Here is a 21,309-nt window from a genome sequence, read left to right on the forward strand (position 1 = left end):
ATTGCAGCCCATACGGTTAAAATATTAAACAGGATAACATTACAGTTTTAATCCACAGCTGAGACAAAGCAGAGATCAGGAATAATCCTGTTCAACAGCACCACGTTTACTGTCTGATGTAGGAGGTGTTGATTAGCTTTTAAGTAGAAACATATTTTTTAAAGTTACATAATCTGATGCTCAGATTTCCCCCTCCCCCTTGAAAAGAATTAAACTAAATATTATGAGAGATTAAAAAGTTCTCCAAGCCTTTGGTTTCGGGAGAAAGAGGGTGCACCTGCAGCTGGAGTTTTCCTTTCTTGAGCTCCCAAACCCATTACTCAGTGAAGAATATTTGTGCAGTGCATCATGTGTAAGATCACACATTCAGGTCATCAGAACCTGACTCAGCTGTTACTCAGTACTTCCTCGGGCAAAACCAATGGAAACTTGCCTGAAGGAAGACTAGGGACTGAGTGAAAATGGCAGGAGATACAAGGAACTGAGGCATAGAAATTGGAAGGACAAAGGACCCCTTTCCTTGTTCATGACCCACGATGACCTGTCCCAGCAGCTTTGCACCTTGGGACAGCCCTTGCAGGGCACCAGGTAAATTCCTGTTGTTTTTCTTATCTTGATGTGCCCCGTCTTCTGTAGAGCTGGTTTTGGACACAATTCTTAGACCTCCACTAAATGAATTTAGTTGCCTGTTGCTGTTCGTGCAGGTACTGGAAGACAGAGCATGAGCCCTCCTGTAAGGGGTTTCTGGTTCTGCTTGTTACCAGCTGTCCTGTATGCAGATTGTGCTGGGAATTCGGTACCCAAAGGAGGTAAGATTTGAGAGGACAAAGTTCCAGGTTCTTGGCCATATTTCTGCTGGAGCTCAATAAGGTCCTGGTGCAAAATGTTGCAGCTGTAGTCCTGAAGGTAACATGCAGAAAGCAACAGAGTAAATCGTTGAAAGAAAAAAAATTAGTAAAGTTCTTAATTTGGCATAGTTAGCCTAAGTTAGCCAACGTCATTTAGAGAACTGGTGGAGCCAAAACAATTCACAGTGCTCTGGGTTAGTCCAATAAAGAATCCTAAACTTAAATTTGAACCTCTGCTATAAGTCAACTAAAGTTAAGAACTGTGCTTATTTTCCACTTTCTTTCTCTCTCGATTTTTCCTTTCTTTGAAGTGTAGACATCCCTGCCAACAGCCACCTAAATAAAATTGGAGGGATTTTTCAGAAGTGCCGAGCACAAACAAATCTAATCAAAATCAGAAAAAGCTGTGGGTGTTCAGAAATTTTAGGTGCCCAAACAGGGATTTGGCTTCACAGAGTTAGACGCCCTTGTTTGAAAACTTTTGGCTCAAAAATATACTACCCAACCCATTGTATGAGTGTAATGCTCAGTGAAATGTCAAGCTCAGTTTAAACCTCTGGGAAACTAATAAAGTCCATGTACAGTATTCACCTGGGAAATTGGCCCTTTTTTTTCTTGCAATTACTTAGGAAACAAGACTCAGTGCAAGAATCATAATGTTGCTTTTTTGTCCATTTTTTTCTCTCTCTTTCTGCCTCTTTTTAAAAATTCTTTCTTTCTTTTTTTTTTTTTTTTTTTTATTTCTAACATATATAGATGTTTATTTCTTTTCCTTACTTTCATCATTTTGGAATTTCAAGCACATAAAAAATGCCAGAATAATAGCCCTGAAATCAATTTTCCAGGTTGAACTTGGAGGTGAGAGATTACATCACTCACCAAGCCTGGGCTCTGGGGCCAGCTCAATCAACATTATGAAGAGTCTTCTGAGGGACTGCATCAGCCTTTCTTCTAAAAGTGCTTTGTGTAGTGGGCACAACTGCTGCTGCAAGCTAGATAGATATGAGCATAAACCAGAAGACACAAAAATGACCCTCATTTTACAGTGATTTTAGGCATTCAACTCCTTAGAGTGCAGAAGCGTCAAGCTCAAGGTGCTCTGAATGAGAGTGGGTCCTTCTCAGTGCAGGGACAAATACTGTTCAGAACAGAGGGGTTTTGCTCCCATGTGCAAGACCTCAGTATATGAGGATCAAAGGCAAGAGGCTGTTGGGCTGTTGGTGGGTTTTGCTTGTGTCAAGAAGAAAGTAGACTGGAAATGGAGGGAAAGAAAGAAAGGCTGAATATCAGGCTCTGTCAAAACATCCAAGCAGCTGGAAACAGGGTTTGGCCAAAGGAAAAAGGACAAACATCAATCAATACAGATGTTATTTCCAAGCTTCCGAGAGGGTATTGCAATCCTGATTTCTGGCCCAGGAGTCAGACCCTTGCCCAGTAGCAGCTGTGTTTTATGTACCCGATCTCCCCTTAACATTTTCCATTTTAGCCAAGTCTCACCATACTTCCGCTCTCGCTTTCTGAAATCCAGATGAAACAGCTGCAGGATGCATCATGCCAGGCAACTCCTTATTTAATTTTCTCTCTCACAGCAATAATAAAAAATTAAACCAGTTGATGCTGCACGAATGAGAAGGTTAATCAAAACAAGACCTTGCTGGTGGCCCAGTTCCAGGTGAGCTCAGATGGGTGGCAGGGGCAGAGCCAGCTTCATGCAAAGGTTTGAATAAAGATGCAGATGGTTGGAGAGGGCCTGGTATATATGGGACTGTGCTGAGACATCCTTTGTATTATAAGCTTTGCCAAGGATGTTCTCTGATCTTGTTCATGCTCAGCCTTCTGCTTGGGACATCTCAGACATCCTGTCCTTTCCTTCCAGCCTGAAGAAATTGCTCATTTGAAAACCACACACTTTTTGCTGCATTTAAGTATGAACAAGCGTTCTGAGAAACGGCCATCACAGGCCATAGGGAACACATGTATCTATTTGTTTTCCATTAGTATTAATTACATTTTTAAAAGCCAGCTCTTTCATTCCCCTTTTCAGTTGGAACTAGCAGAGGCAGGTCCTTGTTCTGGGAAACACAGTTATTTCTGGTAGCATGAGCACTGACAGATGCATGTGTTCAGAGGAGAAAGTCCCTACGAACTGGAAAGCCTATGAAGTAGATGACCAAACATAACCAGGCTGTATCAATACGGTCTGAATTAAATTAAAATAATAGAACAATAAATATAATAAATATATTAAAATAATAAAAATTCCTTTTCCTTGCAGAAACTCACTGGAAGAAGCCATTAAGAATTTTGTTTTGAGAGGTGAGGGGCACCTACATACTCAAGTGTAGTCAACAAAAACTGCAGATACTTAAAGCACCCAACTCTCACACCCATAAGCCAGGGTTCAGTCACTAAACGTTAGGCATCAAACTGAAATGTGCAAATCAGATGTGTAATAACCGAAGGCTTCCTCAGTCAAATGTATTGGCACAGAAGAGTTCAGAGTTTTAATTGTCTAAATGCCTTTTTGGTTTGTATATGGATAGAACTTACTGCTTCTTAGCTGCAGTCAGGAATGTGATGTCCAAGGTATCAAGGTCTTGATTACTCTACTTGTACCTGCTCTAAATTCCTGTTTCCTATCCTTGAACTGGAAATGACTATATAAGGGTGCATCCTGGTGTGTCTCTGTAAGGATCCTAACACAGTAGTAAAAAATACTAAAAATTATAACTAATTAGAGCAGGAGAGAGTGGGACACTCTTTCCCTTTAATCTGAGGTCTTGCATGATGTCAGAGGGTTAAAGCAGTTCTAAAAAAAAATGCAACTTACACATTTCACTGCTGAATATGAAGGATGAGAGCTGAAACAATGGGAGTGATACATTCCAAAGGCTGATAATATGAGAAAAATCTATCAGCTCAGCTTTTGAGCCCCAGTGGAGACCACTTGGTCAAACCAAAAAAAACAAAACAAAACAAAAACCAAAACGATGTATTTATCTGGAATTCATTGAGGGTTACTCCATAACAAAGGATTACAAGGAAGGTGGACCTAATCAAATGCATATGATCCCGAAGTAAGGTGTCCTCCTGCAGAACCATTGAAAAGCTGCTCTATAGGCATGGTCCATGAGTAGTTAAGGAGAACCAAAATTTTTTTACAGATCCTTCTGTAAGCCTTCACTCAACGTATGTGCCCAGCAGCAGGCTCATCTGCTCAGTCAGGACCTTGGCAGCTGCTTTTGCTAGCTCAAGTCTCCTGTAAAGAGGTCTTGAACAATATTAATGTTTTCTGTACTTACCCTCTGTCAGCCTCTAGATTCATCATTAAATTGGTGCATTTCCCAGCTCCTCTGGCCAGGCTCTCTGGCAACAGCAAAATCTCCTGACCTAGTTATTCCTAATCCTCATACCTGGTACACTGGCAAAAAAGTAGCCCTGCTGTCCTGAAGGTATCTTCAAACTTTTCTGAAGCCTTTTACCCATCTAGTGCTTTCCTTCCTGCTGAGGCGGGAAAAAAGGAATTCCAACATATTTTGTGCAATTCGGAGTCTCTGAGGAGTTGTCCACATGTCACCATTTACTGAGGCAAAGGACATTTCATGTGGTTCTGGCAAGAGACTGGCAGTGGAAACCTCTGTAATACCTACTGCTACCCAGTGGATATGCTTGTTTTTCACTTGAAAACATTTTGTTGAGTAAAATCCTGGCTAGAAAAACTGCCTGTCTATCCCATTTATATTATTTTTCAGAGCAGACGGAAATGTTATGTTCCTGCAGCATGGCACAACTGCACAACCTGTCTTTGCCCATTTCCTCATTAATTCCCTTAACAACTGGGCAGATCACAACATTCCCATACTGAAGTCCTTCAGAAGGAATTTAACTAAGTGGGTATCCTTTTCTCAAGAGAACTCATCTTCAGGTTACTCAGAAGTCATTTGGTGATACATGGGTGACAGGCTCAGCTTCCTCTTCTGTGAGGATGATTTCTCTGTCCCTCCGGACTCCATTTACAGACTGGGAGTGAATAGGACTTTGTGGAGGATTTTTGAAGGGAAGTTCATGGAGACCGATGGAGGTACTGAGGGAGAGGAAATGCACACATGTAATTTATGTTATAATTAGTAGTATTAAAACGTGCCTAGAGAAAGAGCCATCTACAAATCCTTGGTTGTCACTCTGTATTTTCTCCTTCAAAAAAAATAGTTTGTATGTTTGGACATTGACATTAAAAGTCTATATTTTGGTGCCTACAAGTGTTCATGCCTACAGGTGTTTAGGGTACCCCTACTGATGAGGTTTCAATTTGCCAGATCATGTTAAGTTGTTAGAAGTTAACATGTGTAATTGAGGCAAAATTATCTGGCACTGATTTCCCAGCCTAGGACAATTCTCTGCTTGGTGTCTTTGTGGGATATTTCTAAAAGATAAATACTCCCTAAAAGTAGAACTACTCCTTGAATTCTACCAAAGTAAAAGCTGATAATATTGATTCTCCGCCTGTAATGTATCGTTCTTGTTGTTGATACTAATCCAGCATGGGTGAGTGAATATAAAATGGGATTGTTACTGGAACATGATTTTTAAGATAATTTCAAATTTGGAATTCAAAATAAAAAGAAAATCCCACAGCTTCATACTGGTTTAATACAGAAACAAAAGTTCAGATTTTCTTTTTCTCTCACTCTCCTTTTTCCTCTTCATAATTTATAGATTTTTAGATATTAGTTTGAAATTCTTGTTTTGAAAAGAAAATAAGGAAACATTTTCTTTCCATTTGGATTTCAGAAGTTGTAAAAGTTAATTCCAGACTGAAAATGTAGAGACTAGACTGTTAAAATTTCCCAGAAAAATGCTAGTTAAAAGAAAGTCAGTAAAATGTCAGTCATGACCCAGACTTGCTTTTTTACTTGGTCACAGAAAGAAGACCCTCGAAGAAAATTTCTTCCTTCTTCTCCCCTAAATCCCACACAGCCAGAGAGTCAGAGGAGTATGTCATGCTCTCTCCTTTTTTTCAGTCATAGGAGGTGGTAAAGGCATCCCATTTGACCCACTGCTTGCTGCAAGTGTCACCTTGTGCTGTTTGATCACAGAATAGAAAAGGAAGCTCGTGTTGTTTGGTGAGGCTTGTGTTAGTGCAATGAGGTAGAACGACTCACGTGCTCTGTGTGGTGCCCAGCACAGTGCAAATGCTTCACCTTAATTAGAAAGCAAAGCATACAAACAAGGCACACAGCAGAAATCCCAAGCCATAACCACAGTCAGTGTCAGCCTCGCACACGATTTCTTTCCCCTGTGAGTTACCTAGCACCCACCAGTTCCAGTGAAGCTATCTGGTTTTATCAGCTCTGATTTGGTGGAATTTCAAGCATTTCACATGAGCCATCTGTTCTGTAAAAGATTTTTGCTAAAAAACCTGTTTCCCAGAATGACAAAGCCATGGAGAGAAGTTTCTGAAATTTGTCTGGCTAAGTTCCTGCTGGAGTCTGACAACTAATGCTCCTGGAATTTGCGAACAATGAATGAATTAATTGTGCTGTACAGTTAATTAACAAATGTGAGACCTTTGGAAAGGTATATGCTGCAGATATACGTATTTATAGATACACAAATACATGTACATAAACACACATATATCTCTTTGTACGTCTAAGTAAACATCAGACTGTATTCCAGGGAAGTTCAGGGCTGAAGAAGCTGTTTATGCATTAGTGGCCTTGAAACTCGACCGCAGAATACTAGGGAGAGTGTTAAATCATGCCAGGGAAACCTGGAGCTGATTTATCACTGGTGAATGATACATTTTGTGAGTCAGAAGTGAGCTGCATCAGCAGAACTGGCTTCAGGAAGAAGCTCTCAGCACTCTGTTTGGCCTGTCCTTTAAAAATCTTCATGGTCTCTCATTTTCACAAGTGTCACTCAATAATTTTATCAATAATGATGATGTCCCAAGGCCAAATAATGAGAAGGATATCACCCTATGAAAAGGAGTGGAACAGAGGCTGAAATCTGATAGTAACTCCATTTTTGGTGTATCTCTGGGAAAAGGCTGAATGCGTTCCAACCCAAATGGAGCCACTTTCCTTTCTCTTCAGTACATTGCTATTGTATGTCATTTAGACTTTTGTGTTAAGTCTTGTGGAAGCACTCCTTTCTAAGCCTCCAAATTTATTCCAACACATGCCACCCAGCTTCCTGATAGTTAATATGTAATAATGCGTTCAGTACAGATACCAGTGCAAATATGAATATAAACGTGGCGTTTCTGTTCCACATGTTGTTGCTTTTTCCATTAAATAAAATAATCAGTCTTAACCCAATATTTTTATGCTCCCTTCACAGAGGCGCCAGTGGAGAAAGAAATAGATTTGTATTTGGTTCAAAGATGCAAAATTAATCAACTATCAGGCTTCATTTGTGTGTTTCTATGGTGTGTATTGGGTCCTCTTCTCCTTTGCACCTTCATCACTTTCCTAACAAATATTTGAGAGAGTCTAACTCCAAGAATGGTGGTGTTTTCCCATGTTTGCTTTCACAGGATGTAGAAGCAGACTACATGCTCACCATCATACTCCAGAACATAACTAAAATCTGTTTCTGGGCTGAGTTTTCTGTCCAAGCAGGACACAGAAAGTGCCACAAGGAGGTGGCTGCAGGTGATGGGAAGTCCAGGATAATTTTGCTCTCTGAAGAAGTAACAGAGGTCTGAGCAGGTTTGAGACAGTTATCTGCTAAGATGGCATTATTGTGGTTTTCAGATACAGGCACCAAGACTGGGCAAAGAGGGTGGCTGTTGGCAGGCATTGGTGTTATGGCATGATATGATGACACTTCTGCTGTGATTTTAGACCCTAAAACATGGAATGAGCCCAGCCTTGGACTTCCAGCTTCAGAAGATAGCTGCTTGCAGAAAACCACTGTAGAGAATCATGTCAGAACAGGGACTGAGCGTGAATACTGCACTTTCTCCGGGAGAAAAACAAAACAGAGGCCAGCACAGACAGGTGTGTGAACCTTGCTGGAATATGAAGTGCACTCCAGGGACAGAGTGCAATAGAAAGAAAGACTTGCCTTGCTTTAGACCTGGGCTCTGCATCGTGTCTGTCTCCTGCTACCAATTCAAGAAAGCTCCATCACGCCTGTGATCTGTGTATAGTCACTGGTGTTTGTGTAAGAACCAGTAGTAATAGATTTCCAAAACAGGCCTAAGCAATATTGGCCTCACAGCAGAGAGCTGTGATCAGATTTAGTGGGAGGGAGGGGAAGCCTAGAGCTGGGAAGGATTAGGGTTGCACCACTATATCTGGTCATCATCTCGCTGTTTCCCTTTGATGTGGTTCTCTAAAAAAGACTGCAAGAACAGGTTTTGCAGCTTTTGCTAGACGTGAACTTCTGAATTAGGAGTCAAAATGCGGAGGAAGGACTAAGAAAAATGCAACATTCAGTCTCTTAGAGCTCTTTTGTGCATCTGCCTCCTACCTAGATTTGTAAAATCCTGGTACTACAGCAGTGGGCACCATTCTCCTGAAAACAGACCTTGCAGGACATGTAAGGCAAAGCTTAGCAAAGGCAAAGCTTGAAACGCTCATCATCAGTCCAGTGATGGAGCTGGTGATGTGCCTCACCTGCAGAGTCAGGAGTGTTTTCGTGGCACTCTGTTGTATTGACATGCACATCTACGTGTCTGCATAAGAAATGTGTGTTAGGGGTGCTTGCATGTATGTAAAAGAAACAGTCTCTAGGGGTATGTCTAGATGGTTTTTTTTTGTAATTTGTACATTGTGAACTGTAGCTTGACACTCATCTGCAACAGAGGCTGGTGGAGAACATCCTCAGGAGCACACATTACAAGAAAAAGCCTAAGCAGGCTGTCTGCAGGCTCTGTGCAAGGCATCTGAGCAGCCAGAAAGCAAGACAGAGCATGCCATGCTCAGTCATTCATTAAAAATGCAGCAGGCATGGGCCCAGAGTGGACCAACCTATTCAAAGGTTTGGGCTAATTTCAAGACACCTACGTAGGCTGGTGGAATTGGCAGGATAGGGCAAGGTGCCCAAGGCCATCTGCTTGGGAGCAGGACACCTCCCTGTGGAAAGGAAGCATTTCTTTCCCCAACTGACCTACCACAGGGATGGCAGGATGTGCTGCAGAGGTACTGAGTCATGGAAGCAGGAGATGGGAGAGGCAGCACCTCTTTGCATCCCTTCTGGGGCTAATCCCCTGTCCCACAGTCCTGCATATAGATCACAGCTGTTGTGGACAGCTGTTGTGCTCCCTCTCTTGGTATGGTCAGGGCCCTCCTTGAAACACGATCTCCTGCCTCCTCTGCAGGATGAGCACCTGGGGAAGCACCTGGAGTCAGGTCATGACTAGCTGGACTGTGCTGACCACAGCCCAGGAGTTACCGTCCATCTAGATCAGGAGACAGATTGCATATTTCCTTCACCTTTCTAGAGAAAGGGAGCACAGCTATAGATTATCAAAGGCATTTAGGCACTAAAGTTCCAGGACTGGGACCAGCAGCACTTATCCAGGGACCCTGGAGCAGAAAACAAGTTTGAATCAGTTTACACTCTCTACCCTAGACCCACGTTGTCCTATAGGTGCTGCACAAACCTCAGTTCTCCCAGTTTTCAAAGTACCTGAAAAAGCAACAGCTGTTCTCAGTGCTGGGAGCATCCCTTTTTAATTCCCTTGTTACAGCTGTTAACTCATTTGCCCCCTGTGAGAAGGAAAATGAATCATGGCTGTCTTTTGTTTGCTAAATGTTAACAGCCCTGTGGAAAAACCCTCATAAAATATTCATCCTATCCTGCTCCTCTAAATTAGACAGTTACAGTTCTAACAAGCCCCAGAGAAGACTTCTTCATTCTCTCAGTCAAAGGTATAGTCAAACATTTCTGCAGGCTTTTCTGCACTCTGCATTACCCTCAGCCAAAATTTCTGCTCCCCCAAGCTCTTTGCTGCTTTTATTCTTTTATATCTTTGTGCATCTGGCATTACAATAGGAGAAGTAAAGCTTTCCAAATGCATTCATCCACGTTCCTGCTTTAATGGGAAAGAAAGGAATATATTTGCTATTGCAAATGCAAGGAATGATGGGGGTTGGTGTATGTGCATGTTTGCAGGTGTCACCAAGTGAGTACTTCCCACCTGGGTAGGGAGAGAGAGAGGCCTAAGATGTTTTCAGACCGGAAGGTAATGGCAAGACCTTGGACATTACACCATCCATTGCTTTCTTAGTTGAAGGGAAATGATTTTACTCTAGTGAGTGCTCACCTTCTCTCTTTCTTTTGTCAGAAAGGCAGAACAGAGATGCTTTCACAGTCCCTCTCTCCCCATGTGCCTTCAGGCTTTCCCTTCCCAGCTGGGTGCATGTTTCTACAAGGTTGAGGACGGGCACAGCTGAATGGGGCCAGCTCCCTGCCCTCTGTCTCCTGCCTGCCTTTCCTTGTGGATCCACCAGGCCTTGCTCCTGAGCAGATTTTTGATGACTCACAACAGGAGGGAAAATATCCTCAGATACTCTTGGTTGCTTGAAAGCACCATGGAGTGAAAGAAAAAGGGAGGGGAAAGATTTAGACTAGAGGAGGGGGAAAATGGTTTTGATGCCAGCTCCCTTTCTGAATAATCATTATGGGTAATGACTTGCAGATTTTCAGTGTGGCCTGTGTTACTTCAGGCTGATTTGTTCCATACCATGACCTGAGTGAGCCTGCGAGACACAAGACGTGCTTTCCTGTGTTTCAGGTTCTTCTTGGAGTCTGAAGCAAGAAGTTGCTCTGAGCAAGTGATGAGGACTCCCTGGCTGCACTGTGAGCTCCTGCCTGCAGATCAAAAGTTTTCTTGGTGAGCAAGGGTAAAACACCATGCATGAGGTCCTGTTCATAACATGGGGAACTATTTTCCCCCATGGTGTTCCTTTTCACCACTGTTCAGAAACAAACTTGGCTTTCCCAACCCTGGGCAGGTTGTCCTGCAGCCCTTACCCTCTCCATGGTCACAGCCAGGGAAGGAGAGAAAAGTTCAGGCTAGGTTGTGCAGGAGGAGAGGTTCCAGAGAGGTAATTCACTCAGGGAACTTCCTACTCCAGACTAATTATCAAATAGACATGTTTATAGGAGAAAGATTTTGGAGAGGATGGTGTTACCTCCTGGGGTAGGAGCAAGCACTTGGGTCTCTGCTGCAAACCACTGACAAGTGTCACAGTCCACTGGGAGAACCACAGAAGCAGAGAGGGTTTGCAGAAACAACAAGAAAGATTAGGGAGTCAGTTTTGGGGAACAGCTTGTTTCTGAGATGCCAAGGCAAACTTCTTGGTTCATAATTGGATAAAAGTCAGTCAATCTGTCATTTTTGCTGGCAGGATTTGCTCTGATTTGGGAAAACACACAAGCTGATGGAAAGGATGGAGTAAGCTGGATTTCAAAGAGAAGGAAACAAGGCTCTCCGCTTTGTGAGCCATTCATGCTGGTGTGTGCCTTTGTCAGCAAGCAACTTTCCAATCTGGCTGCAGAGCTGCACTGAAATTAGACAACAATCCCACTGAACTCTGCAGGAGTGGGTTGGACTTTCAGACATGCCAGAGCTTGAGAAACAAATACCCTTCATGCATACCCTTAAATCCTCTAGGAAAAAAATCTCACAACAACTCTGGTTTCACAGGGCATAAAGTGCTCTTGTTTTCCTAGCACATATTCTATATGTGGAAAGAAAAAAAGAAATAAATGAAATTACAGCTAATAAATTTGATAAGTGCAGAAAGGTTTCGTTTTTACATATAGCGGTGCTCAGTAGCACTACTAAAGTTAAAGATCTGTCAACATTTTTGTTAATAAACCCCCAATTTTCATGAGTTTATTACTCAGTCATAAAAGCCTGTCTCTGAGTTCAGCTTGCCATATGAGTCCTCAGGTTCTGTCCCCCTCCAGTCTGAAGCCTGGGGAGTACACACAGATGTGATTCAGACCTGTGCTCCACCCTGGTTTTGCAGCACTGAGCACCGTTAAAAAGACTTATTTGCCTCTCAAAGAAATAGAAAAGTGGAGGCACAAGTCTTTATGTTTATACCATAGAGGAACAATGTTAGATAATTTTTTAACAATACAATGGAATTGTTTTGGCTTTATTTAGAGCTGCAGGAATGTAAAATGGAACAGGAAGCACACTTCCAGGATAGCTTTTCCATTATGCAGTCTGACTTTATACAGGAGCTGTGGAAGAGAGAAAAGGGGAAAGGGATTCAGTCTGACATTTAGGTATCTAAAGCTCTGATACTGCCCCTGTCTGGAGTGGTATTAGCTGCACTTGAACCTCAAAGGCAAGGATTACTAAGGGACAGAACTGATCTTAAAAGAACCTTGAGAACCTTGAGACACTTCTGATAAAAAATAAAAACCAAAACAAACCAACAACTAAACCCCATGAAAATTTGTTCAGTCCTCCTAGTCCAGTGACCACAGGTATGTGAAGACAAGGCTTTTTCTCCAGCTGTCTTAAGGGATGAGGAGAGCAAGGATGTATATGGAAAATAAAAGTAATATCAGTTTTTCAAAGTCAAAACTATCAGTCTGAGTAGTCAGAGCACCAAGCCTGACAGAGTTCAAGAAGTGTTTGGACAACACCTTCAGGCATATGATGTGATTCTTGGGGCTGTCCTGTGCAGGGCCATGACTTTGATGATCCTTGCAGGTCCCTTCCAACCCAGAATATTCTGCAATTCAGTGAATAGGAATAGGATCTAATTTCCCTGCATCCCAACCCAGTGTTCTAACGACCAGTGTTGCTTTGTGATTAGAAGTCTTCCAACTTTTAAAAGATGCATCATTGCTTGCTGTCTACAAGAGAGAGCTAGAGACAAGACACCAGTGTCAGGTCAAAAGAGGCTTGATCTTGGAATCTTTTATGTATCCACTTCAGTAAGCCTGAATCAGGACTGCTGTGCATCCTATTCCAATTTTACTCTAGAAAAATTTACATTTGAAATATTTTATGCTGCCACTTGATCTCACCTGTTGTAGGAAATTTGGCATCTGACCAGGTGCAAAGAAAAATCTTGTCCTATTTGGGGAATGTAGTCATGAAAGGCTCTTTGTTCTAGGAGCCATGGTAGCTTATTTGCACAAAAACCAATAGTCTTTTCTCTAGGATACTCACTGAAAGAATCAAAAGTATTAATTCAACTACTACTTCTTAAAAAGTATCTTGGATCCACATGTCCTAGGAGACATTCCATATCATTAGATTTTAACTTGGTCTGCTTTGATTTTGTCAAGGTCTCCAGCTAAGGGTTGGGGTACCCTATTACTTCAGTGTTCTTACCTATTTTCTAGTCAGTTGTAGGGCAATCAGATATCCAGATATTCTTCAGAATTCGTATTCAAATTGTTCAGCATGATGGGAACAAAATTTTCAAGCCAATAATCGTTAGTCTGAATCCTAATGAGTATCAGAGATGTCTAGGAATGATAGATCAGCTTCCCTGTAGAGGACTGAGAAAGACATCCCATTAGGCAGCCAAGGTCCTGGTTCAGACCAGGACCCCAATTTTCTATTTCTAGAAAATATATATTTAGGTTTCTTTACGTGTCAGGAACCTGGGCATTTGCTCTCACCATGGATTTAGACAGGGGAAAATTCCTCTGTAGGCTTCTGGCCACATAGGATTACAGCTTGGAGACCATTTTGTAATTTAACCAAGTCAGAAGAAACTATGTGTGGGGCTGTGGAACCGGGAGGGACAAGTACCTTGTGTTGCTTTAGGGTTAAAGCTATCAGTAGGATTGCTTGGTGATAGTTTGTACCATTTACCTCTTCCAGGCTTACCCCTTCTTTTCTGCTCCCTTTCTTTGGCAACATGCTGCAGACACACAGAAAGGTGACTATTCATGGCCTGGCAGGTGGAAGATTAATTCTGACAGAGGAAGAATTTCTTGATGAAGTGACTTCAAAGGCAAAATGTTGTGGAGAGGGAGGGAGAAGCAGGCAACACTTGTGTGAGGGAAGAAGAGGGAGGCTGTGCCAATTGGCATCAAATGCTCTGAGGATAACCTTCGTCCTCAGGGCTGACACTGGCAGCTCAGCTTAGCACACTGGCAGCTTTGCTTGTGCTGCAGTTGCAGCTTCCCACAGCCCCTGGCTGATTTGCATCCAGGAACACAGAGGGCACCTGCCCCACAACCAGTGCCTGCACCAGGTAGAGCAAAGAAAGCTTTGAAAGAAATTATAGAGGTATGTAAAAAATCCTTCTGAGAAAACTGAGCTCTTTATCCCTCCTTCCTCCTCAGCCTGTTGTAGTAGAGCTGACTAAATCCCCAGTGGTCTCGAGGTCTTTGTGTAAAGTTTCTCTCACCTCTCTTGCCTTGTCACAGTCTGCAGTAGGCTGTGGATTTTTACAGGATTATTATTATTATTATTATTATTATTATTATTATTATTATTATTTAAATTCTGTCACATGGTCTTCCTCAGGGACATGACTGAGCTGAGCGCTGATCCACCCACCTTGGTGAGCATCACTGGAAAAGGTCTGACTGACTCCTTTCCTCCTTTCTGGATTACCATCAAGTGGAAATTTCTCTCATGAGGCAGGTGTCTTAAGCTGATAATGGTGGCATTTGAAATAGAGGGAAATACAGAAATGTCAGAAACAAAGCCCTGCACATACGGGCCACTATCTCACCTAAGACAAGCGCTTCTACAAACTCCACAACGAAATTAGGAGGCTGTGGGAGGGGAACAGGAATTAGCCATGATCCTTTGCAACTCTTCCACTGAAGCACTCTTACTGTCTTTCAAACCACACTGTTCTGTGTCCTGAACACGCACGAAGTTAGGCAGATACGAAGTTCTCTGGAGGTAGCTGCAACTTCATCCTGAAACATACTGTCTGTAAGGATCACGCAGTTATCCTCAGAGTGGGAAGCAATACCTCTTGTACAGCAGAAATAAGCACTCATCATACACCAGAGCAGGAAGTGAAGCAGAATGTTCTGTCAAGATCAATCTGTGTGGAAAATTGAAGGACGCAGAAGGTGCCACTTTAGCAAACTAGCCAGGGCTTTAAAGCATATCTCCAGCCCTTGTGGTAAGTGTGCTTTAGTTTCCTTATATACTTTAAAATGTACTACACAAACAAAAAGGTAGTTCAGAAACCTCAGCATAATTCTTTGTAGAAGTCTTTCATTATGCAAGCCAAGGTCAATGAAGACGCATCAGACAAAGAAATCTTGGTCTCAGGTGACTTTGTTAACATCACTTCACCTGACTTTTTTCCCTCCTCCTCTTGAAAGAAAGTGACTGACTGGTTTAGACAGTGGAAAGCCACACAATATACTTTGAAATAATGCAGCCTCACAAACTTCATGTGTAAGTTTTTCAATTTACTAAACTCAGAACTTGGGGTTGCTTCAGAAGAGAGGTTCCAGAGATAGAAAATTTCTCTGAGCTGGATTGAACTTGGGGAATGAGCAAAGAAAATGAACATCAAAGATTTTTATTGCAAACCAGCAAGGATTATGTACACAGTCACGGAGAGCCTTTTCATCAACTTCTACCACCAGGCCAGGAACAACATCATTTGGCCTTGTGGATTAGAAAGATATTTAACCAGATTGGTCTTTTGGTTAAAGGCAACAGAACAATCCCAAATGTTTTGTGTCTGATAATGTCCATGGCCATACAAATAGTTAAGAAAAGCTCTGATGGCTGTGAGGAAGACAATTATCCTGAAACAATAAATACAGGTTCGACATCTTGTTCCCAGCTTTTACAGCTGCCTTCAGTAGGATTTATTTAACTGCAAATGCAAGATGAAGTGGGAGGTAGAGGAAAAAATGGGGTTCGGAGGCTACCAGTGGCTAGGCCTCCAGTTTGATAAGAGAGATGGTATTGGGCACATCAGCTGTAAGAGCTTCTGTGGCACCACACAACCTCGGTGGCTCAACCCAACCTCTGAACCACAGCACATTGCTCCCACGTCTCATAAGCACTGCTGTTGAGGCCCATGCTCTGAGACCTTTGTGTTGCTGTTTAGGATGTACTTCGTTCCTATCATGGACAAGGACAAGGGGAACATCTGGGATTGAGGGGGTGGAGGACTCCCAGAGTTAGTGGAATGGTGCTTGGAAACAACTTTGAGGTGCAAAGCAGAAAATGTTGCTTCTAACTTCTTCCACCCTCCACAGATGTTAGCCATGGAATCTATCTACCACACCCTTTCTAATCTGCCTTGGTGGCAGATCTGAAGCAATTGTAGCTCAGAGGAATTTGCTGTACTCCTATAGCAACCTCTGTAAACACAATGTCACAGAAGTGGGACCAGCAGCCAAATTACCAGCTCGCTGTCAAGGAAGCAACAGCCAACACCTCTTGTCCTCCTATGAAAATGTCACAAAATCCCCACTGACTCCTGTTGCTTCCTTCAGCCTGCATGATTTCTTCCATTCTCCAAATCTAGCAGCAGCCCAAGCTGGGGTGGGACCGATCCTCAAATCTCAGCACAAATCCTTTTTTCTCCATGCAGACAGAAAATACCCCAACAGTACAAGATGTTCTACAGCCACATGTTCAGGCATAACCTGCATTCTAATATGGCTTTTCTCAAAGGCTAGAAACTTGCCTCTGGTTCATTATAGGTATGGAGGTTAATATCAACTTTCCCCCAAAATCAAGTATTTTAAGGACTGCATCTTAGTTGTCACTTCTAGCAATAGATGCCAGCAGGAGTTGCAGATGTCTAACGAATGATGGCTGCTCCTGGAAGTCCAGGATTCCTGTGTGTTTGCTCCTGCTTATCAAGAAGAAGGAGAAGGAGGAGGAGGAGGAGGAGGAGGAGAAGGAGAAGGAGAAGGAGAAGGAGAAGGAGAAGGAGAAGGAGAAGGAGAAGGAATCAGTTCCTACAGCAGTATTTAGCCATGATACATAGTAAAGGCAGACCTTTGCAGGATATGGAAAGAATGTGATCCTGATTCCAGGGAAGCTGAACAGATTGCCAGTTCCATAAAGTATCAGAGCATTGCTGTCAGAGAAAGGAAAGGCAAATATGTGTTTGAGACAAACAAACTAAATAATTCCTAAAACATTTGCAGGCTCTGATTATCAAAACTTAAGGAAAAAATATCATTTGCATGTGAACCACAGTTTAACACTGACAGAAACTGAGCGACAAGATGCCAAAACAGACAGGGATGCACCCTGGATGGGTAACTGGGGACTGCATTAGACCATCAATGAAAAGTTTCATTGTTTTGTGTGCAAAACAATGCAAAACTTTTCTTGTATGCTGTTAACACTCCCCATCTTCTGTTCCCCATACTCCATACTCTCATGCTCTGTTTTCCATCCTTATCTGCATATTTTGTCTCCAGTTTTGCCCAAGCTCAAACAGTAACCCAGAGGGAAAGGGGCTATCCTGAGACTCTAGCCCTTCTAAGGGGAAAACCCTCTCCTTAAATCCTCAGTGAATACAGAACCCATGCCTGCCTTTCTCCTCAAGACAGTCTCACTTCAGCTAAGCAAGAAACTAAATACCCATAACCAAACCAAAACAAACCTCTAAATTTTTGAAAGAGATGTAACAGTTTTAAAGGAACGGAGTAAATAGTTTACCCACAAGGACAAACAATATTTTTGTTTCTCTAAATAAGTTGTCCTGGGCATGTAGAATTTCTGACAACCCACAGGAATCTCATGTCTGAGCTGAGAGATCCTTTGAGACTGGACACCCAAAGGGCAATGCTTTCAGTCCATGACCCTCTGGAAGCCAGCTTACAGATGTAAATGTGCAAAGTCCTGGGCTTACAGTTCAACTTAGATCTGTAACCACAGGATATGTTGTAGTGTGCAGAAGAAGAAGAAGTAATACATTCATAGATGGAGGTTTTACAGTACAGATTTATGCTGCACCTGTCAGGACAGATTTAAACTTTTCTGATCCTACCATATGAGAGAAGATGCACTGGAGGACACCTCATGAGCCCTGCTGGTTGTGCTGGCACTGAGTGCTAGGTAGAATTGCAAGCTTGCCCTCAGAGTGTCTTGTCACCGCTGGGGCTTGAGAAGACATCCCTCCATTTTGTGACTCTGAGAGATGCACTGATGCCAGGATCAGCACAGATTTCTGTTTCTGTTCAAAGATTCCTAATGATTCTCCACAGTTTATACCACTTGAACCACCAGCTCAGGTGAGATTGACAAAGACTTGCTGAAGTCCAAGACTCCAGTAATGAGGAACTGAAGAGTTGCCTCAAATGACTATCTTCAGCATTGCTCTTCACTACACCCTCCCTTTTAATCTGCTGTGTTTTATTGCTTGTTTGCGGTACAGTTACAACATCCTTATTCTGTGATTCTCTTCCCTGAACATTTAAATTCCTTCTGTGAACTCAACCTGAGTTCCAGGTTAGCATATTTTTTCTATATACAAATATATATTTACTGAACATCTTTAAAAAGTGTTTGTGTGGGATTTAAGATAACATTGAAATTCCTTTTTCTGATGATTTATAAAGCTATTTTCCCCCTGTCTAGACGCTTTCAATATTTGCAATTAGCTGATGGAAAAATAAACGGTGGAGTATTCTTTCCAAACCTCCATTGGAGAGGAAAAAAGGTCTCCATCATGTAAAGTAAATATTCTTCTGTCAAGTCAGCCAGGAAGAAGCTTCTAAAAGGCAAAAGACATGGAGGATGAGCCTGGCTAATGCTGTATTAAGGTATAGAACTTGCATAAGGAAGGGGTACAGAGATTTTATAGCTCCAGGGAGAAGAAGGAGAAAACAAGATACTATGCCAGAGACATTTTTCTTGGGTTGATTGCAAAATTAGCTGGAGCTGAAGCTAATTGATTGTGTAGGCAGATGAAACAAATTTGAGATGACTATAAATAGCAACAGTCTTTCCGTGCAGCTGTAAATCTGAGCTGGAGAGCTGTCTTCAATTCGTTGTGAGCATTTGCAAACAGGGGAAGGAGAGTAGAGTAAAATAAAATAAAGTAGAACAAATCATGGTCACATAAAGAAAACATGCAGAGAGACCAGCACAGAGAGAAATTGTCAGGGTCAGCCTTTACAAGACAGATGAGAGCTAGAATTTAATCTCACAGATGTTGTGGCCTGATGCATTTTACCTGTCTCGCCCCCTCAACCACAGCCTGGGAGAGGCAGAATTCAGTTCTTTCTTTTGTCTTTACAGGATTTTACGTCAGATACTGTTGCTGCCTCTTCATGGAGGAAGAGGTTGAGTGAAGCACAGGGCTAGGTCTCTTTGTCTGGATACCAACAGAGAAAAATGCCACATCCCATCAGTCACTGGAGATGGGAAAGATATTGTGTGCTCTATGGAAACTGTGAATACATGTAGGCAGACCCTTGTCATGCTTTTTTCCCCACTCTTTAAGGTGGGGGAGTTGTGTTTTTTTCTTCAGGGTTAAGCTGCGTGTTTAAACTCCGCTCTACCAGCTGTGATGAGCAACAGCCATATGAGGGAAAGCTACGGCTGCAGCCTACGGCAAGCTACGGCATCAGCGGAGAGATGGCTGTCAGGGTTAGAGTCTCCTTTGCATGTGGCCAGGGGCAGCTTTCAGCATCTGTACCTGTACCCCCAGCCTGGGTGGTCTCCAGAGAAGATGATCTCTCTGTGGTGTGAAGACTACAGGCATGGATACAGTCTTTCTTGCACTGCTCTCTGGAGAGCTGCTGAGGGACCAAATTTTTGACCTTGGTCATTTGTCTGCCCATCTGCAGGAGGAGGTCACCCTCTGGGTACCAGGTCACAACCTAATTCTCACAGTTTAAGGCCAAAAGTGTAGAATTCCATTGTATGAAATTGCAGAGTAGTTTGAAGAATTGCATGACTGGAATACAATTAGGATGAAAGATGTGATATTTGGAATTTTTCAAAAGGGGTCATTGGGCTTTTACTACCAGCATTACTGTTCTAGAAATATCTACATTCTGCTCTGTTGTGTTGGGATCTGTGTTTAGCAGGAGAGACTTCCCACACTGAGGAATTATGGTTTACAGATACAAGCCAGACAAAAGGGTAGAAAGAGAAAAGACAAACTAAAAGGTTTACCCAGCCACTGGTTGGAGGCTGTCTGCTTCCCACATCTCTCACAAGAAGGTGAGTGGAGTGACTGTTTTACAAGTAAGGTGAGCAAGGAGTGTTCACATGGTCAAGCTGGGTGTGGAGGGTGAGCAGTAACTTTTACAACTTGAGTAACTCCCTCAGTTGACCATGCTTCTGCTGGGTGATGACAAGGCAGTTCAGGTGCCAGCAAAGGCTATGCAGAAAGGAAGGACAAGCTGGGACACTATATCAGGGCACTTTGTTCCACTGAGTGCTCTCCTAGCTGTGGTTCTTCCATTTGATGTGAGCCACCACCCTGGGGAGAAGGCTTCTCTGGCTTGGCTGAACCCAGTCAAGCTCAGCAAAGAGCTTCTGTAGTGTTCTCTTGCTAAATACAGTGTATTTATATGAATTTTAAAACTGTTCATCTCACAGCCATAAGGAATGAACCTCTCTGCCTACACTCAGACCAAGCCCACAAGGCTGTGATGTGACCATGATTCCTCTCTCTGACCCATTAAAACATATGCGAGGTCTGGGATCTCTCCAAGGCAGAAGGAGACTGGATGTTTCTAAAGTGAGTGTTGGATAAGCAGAATTAATTCTTTTGGGCTCATTCATGTGTTTGGGTTTGGCCCAGCCTGCCAGGCAAAATCTTGGTATGTTTCAAGGCCTGCTGTATCAAAAGCACCAGCTGTGGTGAGTAAACCAAGGCAGTGGTTTGACTCCTGAACCATCTAGGGGAAAACCCTCTTGGATTGTATTTCTCATGTCCTTTTTTTCTTTCTGATAAGAAAATGCCATTCCAAGACTAACACCTGCCCACTCCCAAAATCATGCATGCAATCTCCACCTGACCTGTCACCTCCCTCCTGACATTTGAAAGCATCTGTGTTTATCTTCTTTTTTACTGGGTTTCAAACGACAATGCTGTGCTCTCATGAAGGATTCTTTCATCAGCTTCAAGGCCAGGAACCTAAAAGGAGTTAACCTGGAGGTCACTTTCTAACAATTTCACTACTCAGTCTGAAGAATCACCTTGGAGATTTCATGTTTAATCAAGACATTTTTACAGCTTTTCTGCTAAAGAGAGAGGTGCACTTTGATTGAAGATAAAATCCATCAAATGATGCAATTCATTTCATCTGGCGTCACGGAGTCTCTGTCCATTTGAGAAAAAGACTCTCGGCATCATGGAGAGAAAGGCTTCTTTTTTGAGGGGTGGGGGAAGGATGATTGTTGGGCCTGTTCTTCAAGTCCAGTTTTAACACCACTTTCCTGCTGAACCCCACCGGACTGCTCTGAGAAGACAAACAAGGCAAATAGCTCCCACTGAATACTCTGCCCAGGTCTGTGTATCAGGTTTGGTCTTTGGTTTCACCAGCTTCTGTA

At 42.6% G+C, this 21,309-nt stretch overlaps 1 long non-coding RNA gene across 1 annotated transcript; it reads left to right on the forward strand.

The window, feature by feature from the left end:
* Positions 1-9,639: 9,639 nt before the first annotated feature.
* On the forward strand, positions 9,640-11,492 carry LOC138112951 (uncharacterized). Its single transcript, XR_011151935.1, has 3 exons — positions 9,640-9,733; positions 10,600-10,698; positions 11,216-11,492. It is a non-coding gene; the product is annotated as an uncharacterized lncRNA (long non-coding RNA).
* The last annotated feature ends 9,817 nt before the right edge of the window (positions 11,493-21,309 follow it).

This window comes from Aphelocoma coerulescens, chromosome 7 (assembly GCF_041296385.1).
Source record: "Aphelocoma coerulescens isolate FSJ_1873_10779 chromosome 7, UR_Acoe_1.0, whole genome shotgun sequence".
In the NCBI taxonomy this organism is placed as follows: Eukaryota; Metazoa; Chordata; class Aves; order Passeriformes; family Corvidae; genus Aphelocoma; species Aphelocoma coerulescens.